At 35.4% G+C, this 10,000-nt stretch overlaps 1 protein-coding gene across 1 annotated transcript in view; it reads left to right on the top strand.

The window, feature by feature from the left end:
- LOC133645965 (voltage-dependent calcium channel subunit alpha-2/delta-4-like) overlaps window positions 1-10,000 on the top strand; it is a 90,534-nt gene that overhangs the window by 7,860 nt on the left and 72,674 nt on the right. The gene's annotated exons all lie outside the window — the stretch shown is intronic.

Raw genomic sequence — 10,000 nt, 5'->3', positions numbered from 1 at the left:
TTCTTTTAGCTATTTTAGCAGGTATACACTTCAGCGTCAATATTTTGTTACTTGACAAATGCTAACACTAGTAGGCTAGCTTTTTTTTTTTTTTTTGCAAATTTTATAGGTAGACATCAGTGTCATATTTTTGGTACTTGATGTTAATGTTGGCATGCTTGCATTAAAAAAATATTCAGGTGTATAGTAATATATTCTGGTACTTGAAATATGCTACAGTTATTATTTTAGCATACTAACATTAGCATGCTACTTTTTTTAAAGCTAATTTAGTGGGTATACATCTCAGCGTCAAATATTTTGTTTCTTGACAAATGCTACCTGTTAGCATGCTAAAGCTAGTAGGCTATCTTTTTTTAAAAGCTAATTTAGTAGGTATACACCAGTGCCATATTTTCATATTTTGGTACTTGATGTATGCTAATGTTGGCATGCTAGCATTTTTATTAAAAAGTCAGGTGTACATCCCTTAGTAATATATTTTGTTTTTTCACATATCCTACAGTTAATATTTTAGCATACTAACATTAGCATGCTTGCTTTTTTTAATTTTTTAGCTATTTTAGCAGGTATACTCCTCAGCGTCAAATTTTTTGTTACTTGACAAATGCTAACACTAGTAGGCTAGCTTTTTTTTTTTAGCAAATTTTATAAGTATACATCAGTGTCATTTTTTTGGTACTTGATGTTAATGTTGGCATGCTAGCATTTAAAAAAATATTCAGGTGTACATTGCAAAATATTATATTCTGGTACTTAAAGTATGCTACAGTTAGCATTTTAGCATACTAACATTAGCATGCTACTTTTATTAAAGCTGATTTAGCAGGTATACAACTCAGCGTCAAATATTTTGTTACTTGACAATTGCGACTTGTGATTATGCTAACTAGTGGGTTAGCTTTTTTTAAATAATTTTTTTAGAAAATTTTATAAATATATATAGCAGTGTCATATTTTCATATTTGATGTATGCTAATGTTAGCAATCCAGCATTTAAAAAAAAATAAAATCAGGTGTACATTGCAGAGTAATATATTCTGGTACTTGACGTATGCTATTTTAGCATACTAACGTTAGCAAATTAGCTTGTTTTTTAGCTAATTTAGCAGGTACACACCTCAGCGTCAAATATTTTGTTACTTGACAAATGTTACTTGTTCGCATGCTAACGCTAATAGGCTAGCTTTTTTAGCAAATTCTGTAGGCATACAACAGTGTCATAATTTGGTACTTAATACTCCTATTTGTAAAAAAAACATTTAGGTATATATTTTAGTATTTGATGCATGCTACAGTTAGTATTATAGTATGGTAACATTAACACACTAGCTTTTTAGCTAATTTAGCCGGTATATAACTCGGTGTCAAATGTTTTGTTACTTTACAAATGCTACCTGTTAGCATGCTAACGCTAGTAGACCAGCTTTTTTTTTTGCTAATTTAGTAGGTATGCACCAGTGCCATATTTTCATAATTTGATACTTTATGTATGCTAATGTTAGCATGCTTCCATTTAAAAAACTAATTCCGGTATACATCGCAGAGCAATATACTTGACGCATGCTACAGTTAGTATTTTAGCGTACTTACATTAGCATGCCAGCTTTTTTTTAGCTAATTTAACTCAATGTCAAATATTTTGTTACTTGACAAATGCCACCTATTAGCATGCTGACGCTAGTAGGCTATTTTTTTTAAATTTTTTAAGCAAATTTTATAGGTATACACCACTGTCATATTTTGGTACCTCATGTATGTCAATGTTAGCATGCTAACAATTTTTTAAATTCAGGTATACACTGCAGAGTAATATATATTGGTACTTGAAATATGTTAGTTAGTATTTTAGCATATGAACATTAGCATGCTAGCTTTTTAGCTAATTTAGCAGGTATACACCTCAGCGTCATATTTTGATAATTGACGAATGCTACCTGTTAGCACATTAACGCTAGTAGTCTATCTTTATTTATTTTTTTAGCAAATTTTTAGGTATACGCCAGTGTCATATTTTGGTACTTTACATATGCTAATGTTAGCATGCTAGTATTTGTAACACTTTTTCAAAGTATACATAACAGAGCAATGCATGCTGGTTACCATTTTAGTACTAGACGCATGCTACAGTTAGTATTCTAACATTAGCCTGCTAGTTAGCCTTTTTAGCTAATTTAGCAGGTACACACCTCAGCTTAGAATATTTTGTTACTTGAAGAAGCTACCTGTCTGCATGCAAATGCTAGTAGGCTAGCCTCTTTTAGCAAATTGTATAGGTATACACCAGTGTCCTATTTTGCTACTTGATGTATGCTAATGTTGGCATGCTGTCATTTTTGGCATTTCATTAATTCTAACTGTAGGCATGTTATTGTTAGCATGTAAACATAATAATGTTAGCATGCTATGTTTTTTTTAGCAAATTTTGCTCATATTTTTATGTTGCTCAACGCTAACTGTTAGAATTTCAGTTCGGCTTTGGCTTTTCAGCATTCACACTAAATTTCTATGGAAATTACATTTTCTAGTTCTTTGGAGAAAATAAATCTATACATTGAACTGGTTTTGAAGGAGAAAACTACTAAATCCTTTGATTTATCAGTCTGGGGCCCTGTGTGGAAAACATTTGGGCACCCTTGGTCTAGATCAGTGTTTTTCAACCACTGTGCTGCGGCACACTAGCCGTGGGAGATGATCTAATTTCACCTATTTGGGGTAAAAAATATTTTTTGCAAACCAGTAATTATAGCCTGCAAATGATGTGTTGTTGTTGAGTGTCGGTGCTGTCTAGAGCTCGGCAGAGTAACCGTGTAATACACTTCCATATCAGTAGGTGGCGGCCGGTAGCTAATTGCTTTGTAGATGTCGGAAACAGCGGGAGGCAGTGTGCAGGTATAAAGGTATTTAATGCTTGAGCAAAAAAATAAACAAAAGGTAAGTGCCCCTAAGAAAAGGCATTGAAGCTTAGGGAAGGCTACGCAGAACAAAACTAAAACTGAACTACAAAGTCAACAAAAACAGAATGCTGGACGACAGCAAAGACTTACTGTAGAGCAAAGACGGCATCCACAATGTACATCCGAACATGACATGACGATCGACAATGTCCCCACGAAGAAGGATAAAAACAAAGCAGATGCGGGAAATATCGCTCAAAGGAAGACATGAAACTTCCACAGGACAATACCAAAAAAAGAGAAAAAGCCACCAAAATAGGAGCGCAAGACAAGAACTAAAACACTACACACTGGAAAAAAGCAAAAAAGTCCAAATAAGTCAGGGCGTGATGTGACAGGTGGTGACAGTACACCTACTTTGAGACAAGAGCTATAGTGATGCTTGGTTATGGTTTAAAGTCATATCCAACAATTGCGACAACGACTATTTACTGTCAACTGAGTTTCGTTTTTAATGATTTCTGCTGGTGGTGTGCCTCCGCATTTTTTCATTGCAAAAAATGTGCCTTGGCTCAAAAAAGGTTGAAAAACACTGGTCTAGATAGTCGATAAATAAATACAAATTTGCAAGATGAAAGCAAAGCACAAAAGTAGAAGCTGATGATGATAATAATAATAATTATAATGTTGGTCAAAAGCGACGCAGCAAACAACGTGTCAACATTTTTGGAGTGCGACGTCCACTTCCTGTTCTTGTCTCATTGGCTGGATCAAGTCTCCGCCCCCTGCTGGCCAGGATTTGGTTTGGCCAAACGTTCCACATATTTATGTCAGTCTGGCATCTTGTCCACTCAGCTCGCTAATCTGGTTAATCTGCGTTAGCGCTCCTCCAGAACCGTCTCTGCGCCACCGCGACGCTTCTACCATGTCCTGGAATGTACTACAATGTTGTTCTAGAACATGGGTGTCAAACTCTGGCCCGCGGGCCAAATTTGGCCCGTCGTGTAATTTCATTTGGCCCTTGAGGCAATACCAAATTAACATTAGAGCTGGCCCGCCAGTATTATACAGCGGCGGTGCCTCTATCACACCGCATTCACCGCTAATACTCATACTTGCCAACCCTCCCGATATTCAGTGGCCCTCTCGAAAGAAATTCCACCCGGACAACAATATTGGCCTTAAAGGCCTTAAAGGCACTGCCTTTAGCGTCCTCTACAACCTGTCGTCACGTCTGCTTTTCCTCCATACAAACAGCGTGCCGGCCCCTGTCACATTATATATGCGGCTTCTACACACACATAAGTGAATGCAAGGCATACTTGATCAACAGCCATACAGGTCACACTGAGGGTGGCCGCATAAACAACTTTAACACTGTTACAAATATGCGCCACACTGTGAACCCACACCAAACAAGAACGACAAACACATTTCGGGACAACATCCGTACCGTAACACAACATAAACACAACAGAACAAATACCCAGAACCCCTTGCAGCACTAACTCTTCCGGGACGCTACAATATAAACCCCCCGCTACCACCAAACCCCGCCCACCTGAGCCCCGACATTAATGAACTAGCATCCCAGAAAAGATGCCAGGTATCTGGCTTGGGCACATCAGATTAGATCAGTGTGTCGCAAACTGAGGAGTAAAAAGGCCTGAATGGTTGATTTATTCATTGTTATTTTATTTTCAAATTTATTAGACTGTGGAAAAAGTTAATGTTGATATTTACCTCAGAAGGCTGCAAATAGAAAAGAGGCATTCAATTTTTATTTACATTTTATTTGATATGCCATTGATATTTTTTTAAATATTATTATTATTATTTGAAACTCGATTTTGCATGTCACTATAAAGTTATATACGCCTTGCTTGTTCAATATTCAATGCAAAACTTGTTTGGGTCCCTATTAAAAGCTTCATTTTTTCAACCTTGGCCCGCGGCTTTGTTCAGTTTTACATTTTGGCCCACTCTGTATTTGAGTTTGACACCCCTGTTCTAGAATATACTACAATGGTCTAGAATGTGCTAGAGTGTTGAAGGTGCGGATAGTGGGACAGAGGAGATCATAACACGTGTTGTATGATATACGATCCTCACATATCAGGTCGAATAAATAAATAAATACCCCAATGGAAAATCATACTTTTGAGGTAAAGTGTCATAACTATGAGATAACAAAGTTGAAATTATGAGATAAAAAGTCATAATTTTTGAGATCAAGTTAAAATGATGAGAGTGCAGCAGTTATGCAGTTTGTATCTCATAATTTCGGTGTTCTATCTCATAATTATGACTTGCTTCTATCATATTGGGACGTTTTATCTCATAATTGACTTTTTATTTCATAATTTCGACTTTTTATCTCATAATTTTGACTTTTTAGCTCTTAACTTTGCCTTGTTACCTCTTAATTATGTCTTTTTATCTCATAGTTTTGACGTAACACTGGGTGGTTTTTTTTTAGTGGCTTCCATACTAGCTGTAAGTAGGGATGGAATAACATGAAAATTTCATATCATGATTATTGTCAACAAAATGATCTGATTTGTTCATTTTTAGCACAGTATTGTTGAAAGTGCACAAAAATTAGTTATACAAATATAATCAATTAAAAGCCACATCATATACTTTCTTGGCTGAAGAAACATGTTTTACAATAATATTGTTCCGACTACTTAAGAACTGTATTAATTTGGAGTGTTTGAATACATTAATCTTCTTCCGTTTTAATTTGTAAAAGTTTTAGCGTTACATCCCATTTATGTGACATCACGCAAATTCACTTCCTGTTGTCATATTGCTTATATTGATCGATCTCTCTGTCTAAGACAGGGGTGGGCAACCCGCGGCTCTAGAGCCGCATGCGGCTCTTTAGCGCCGCCCTAGTGGCTCTCTGAAGCTTTTTAAAAAATGTATGAAAAATGGAAAAAGATGAGGGGAAAAAATATATATTTTTTGTTTTTATATGGTTTCTGTAGGAGGACAAACATGACACAAACCTCCCTAATTGTTATAAAGCACACTGTTTATATTAAACATGCTTCACTGATTCGAGTATTTGGCGAGCGTCGTTTTGTCCTACTAATTTTGGCGGTCCTTGAACTCACCTTAGTATGTTTACATGTATAACTTTCTCCGACTTTCCAGGACGTGTTTTGTGCCACTTCTATTTCTGTCTCATTTTGTCCACCAAACTTTTAACGTTGTGCGTGAATACACAAAGGTGAGTTTTGTTGATGTTATTATTGACTTGTGTGGAGTGCTAATCAAACATATTTGGTCACTGCATGACTGCAAGCTAATCAATGCTAACATGCTAGCTATATGTACATATTGCATCATTATGCCTCATTTGTAGCTATATTTGAGCTCATTTAGTGTCCTTTAAGTCATCTCAATTCAATGTATATCTCATGACACACTATCTGTATGTAATATGGCTTCTAATTTGTTGCGGCTCCAGACAGATTTGTTTTTGTATTTTTGGTCCAATATGGCTCTTTCAACATTTTGGGTTGCCGACCCCTGGTCTAAGACATCGGTGTCAAACTTTTTTTAGATCGTGGGCCACATGGAGAAAAATCTACTCCCAAGTGGGCCGGACTGGTAAAATCACGGCACGATAACTTAAAATTAAAGACAACTTCAGATTGTTTTCTTTGTTTAAAAATAGAACAAGGACATTCTGAAAACGTACAAATCATAGTTGTTTTTTTTTCACACTTACATGTTGCAGTTTATAGTATTCTACCTTTATTTTTCGTTATTTATACTTTCTGAATAAATTATGTGATAATGTTCATCAGTCAACTCATTGGTGTTAATTTTCAATCTATTAAGATAAAAAATAATAATATAAAAATCTAATTGCAGGATGTTATTTATGTAGTTTGATCATTTTCCTCAACTGATGTGCTAACATAATTTTTTAGCATAATCTACATATATACAAATAATTGCTATTGCAACATCGAGTAGATACATTTAGAACAGCAGTTTCTTTCATTCGAAAATATCGGCTCATTTTTATACTTAGCAAACTCATTCCGCGGGCCGGATAAAACCCGTTCGCGGGCCTTACATTTGACACCCCTGGTCTAAGAGCACAATTTAATATCTCAGTTGCTTAGACAATAATGTGTTTATACAAGCTTAAATTGTTTTGTAATTGAGAAAAACGGTAATGTCTTTTGTTTTCATGTTAGCATTCAAGTTAGCTAGCGCTGGCTTGCTTCCCCAGTCAATGAGCAGTGTCACCGGTTTGTGACTTTATCAAAGTGTTATCAATCCGGATTTTTCGATCATTTTCATGTAAAAACGGCGATACTAACCATGGGAAGTTTTGCCGTGGTTTATCGTCACATCGTTTATCTTTACATCCCTCGCTGTGAGCATAAATTAATTCCATCAAACTTGGCCAGCCGATCAGAGTCCACCTTTTCCCACTCTACTCTTAGTACGGCAAAAGTAAACAGAATAATGGATATGTACAGAACGACTAAACTTGGAGCTAAACGCAAAGCTGAGGGCAGCAAAATAAATGTTAGCAGTGTTATTGAGGGCCCTATGATTTCCACGTTTATGAACGGATCAAATTAAATCTTATTTCGTTTTGTTTATTATTTCGGTCAGTGGTCAACAAAATAAACAAACAGATTTACATTCATAAAATGACAATTTTACAGACCGAAATGGTTTAGGCTGAAGTTGAGCACTTATTTCGCCTAACCCTATAAACCAGGGGTCCCCAAACTTTTTGACTCCGGGCCACATTGGGGTAAAACAATTTGGCTGGGGGCCGCGCTATATATATATATATATATATATATATATATATATATATATATATATATATATATATATATATATATATATATATATATATATATATATATATATACATATATATATATATATATATATATATACATTATATGTAAATGTGTGTGTGTGTATATATGTATATGTCTATGTCCATGTATATATATATGTATATGTGTATACATGTATATATATATATATGTATATGAATATATATGTGTATATATGTATATGTGTGTATATACATATATATATATATACCGTATGTATATGTGTATACATGTATATGTATATGTATATGTGTATATATGAATATATATGTGTATATATGTATATGAGTGTATATACATATATATATATATATATATATATATATATATATATATATATATATATATATATATATATTCATACATATATATTCCTCGCGCACTAATTGACTTAATGAGCGCACTTGCTGCATGTCACGTTATCGATGGTAAAATGCATTTTTAGACAATATGATTTGCCTGAGTGGCAAGGAGACGGTAGAAAATGGACTAGTAAGGACAAAAATTTTTTTTTTAAAAGAATACAAAAAATAAATAAATAATAATTTATTTTTCTTTTAACTTGGGAATCCCGCGGGCCGGATTTTGGACGCTAGGGGGCCGTAACCGGCCCACGGGCCGTAGTTTGGGGACCCCTGCTATAAACAATCTCATTTGCTTTCTTATTTACTCAGCATGTTATTAAAATGATGAGCTAATCTCTAATTCCATTAGTGTTTAGTACAGATGCTTTAAAACTGTGTAAAAAAGATGATAATTGAGACCGTATATATATGAACAAAATCAATAGATATCACCTTGCTCTAGGATGACCCGTCCATCTTGTCCGCACTCATGCTAGCATGCGAACAACCTCATTAGTATCAATGTGTTAGCATCCCCCCGCCATCTGTGGACCAACATGGCCCTGCTGGACACGGGCCAGGTCTTGTCAGCCCGGTCACCTTCCACTAGGGCATGGCGATACAGCTGACAACTGCATCACGATATCAGTGTTTTATATCAGTCGATATCCATAATGATTGATAATTTTTTATGACCTATGGAAAATAAGGAGCAGGTGAAATTTTTTTATTTTTTTTTAAATGTAACCTTCCTCTGATTATAATGCCCCCAGCTATCGAGGCACAAAGGAAATGTCAACACAAGCATGGAAAACACTCAATGTAAACGAAATTGTAAAATCACATTGACAAGCTCTTAAAATGAAGGTGCAAAAATAAGGAATATGTAAGAAATTATAAATATAGTGTAAGAAATGTAAACATAGAGAACCTGAGAATAACTATTTTCTGCAGGTTTAGTGGCAGGAAGTTACGGCTGTGCTCTAAAGGGTGAGCGCGGTAGTGGTCTTGTTGAGGACGAGCGCCTTGCATCATTTAGTTTTTAGTATACACCAAATCAGAGTTTATTGCCCTCAAGTGGCACAGATCAGATTTTTGTTGCCAGTCTCAACGCTCCAAAGTGCTTCAAATGTGATCTTTTGGCATCAGATTCAGGCCACATCTGGAGGTAGTCCTGAATCCGAATGGAAGCGGATCTTTTCAAATGTGACTGCAGTCTAAACGCAATGGGACCGGATTCTGATTTTTTTCGTCAGCTTTGGGCAAGCTTCGTCAGCGGAAATGGATACTTTATCACAACATCAGTGAATTCAGTTTGTATTCAAGACGACGAATTCTCGGTGCATCACTTGTCAGTAGTGCACAAATGACAGGCAATATGTAATACATGAATATATATTTTGATTCCGAAGAAATCGCGATTGTTGACGCTGTGGTAGGGCTGGGCGATATGGCCTTTTTTTAATATCTCAATATTTTTAGGCCTTTTCGCGATTCACGATATATATCTCTATATTTTGCCTTAGTCTTGAATGAACACTTGATGCACATAATCACAGCAGTATGATTATTCTATGTGTCTACATTAAAACATTCTTCTTCACACTGCATTAATATATGCTAATTTTAAACTTTCATGCAGAGAGGGAAATCACAACTAAGCCAATTTAGCAAAACTGTATTTATTAAACAGTTATTAAGCAGTGGCACAAACGTTCATGTCATTTCAAAACAGAAAGTGCAAGATTGTCAGAAACATTTTAAAACAAGCTCTTAGTGCTTTTGTGCATGATGTCACTAAGTTGACATATCAAAACAACAAAAAATTAAAGTGCACTTTTTGTACAGAACGCCACTACAATAGTTTAAAACA

This window comes from Entelurus aequoreus, linkage group LG03 (assembly GCF_033978785.1).
Source record: "Entelurus aequoreus isolate RoL-2023_Sb linkage group LG03, RoL_Eaeq_v1.1, whole genome shotgun sequence".
In the NCBI taxonomy this organism is placed as follows: Eukaryota; Metazoa; Chordata; class Actinopteri; order Syngnathiformes; family Syngnathidae; genus Entelurus; species Entelurus aequoreus.
The sequence above is the reverse complement of the archived record's forward strand: the minus strand, read 5'-3'. Positions and strand labels throughout refer to the sequence as shown.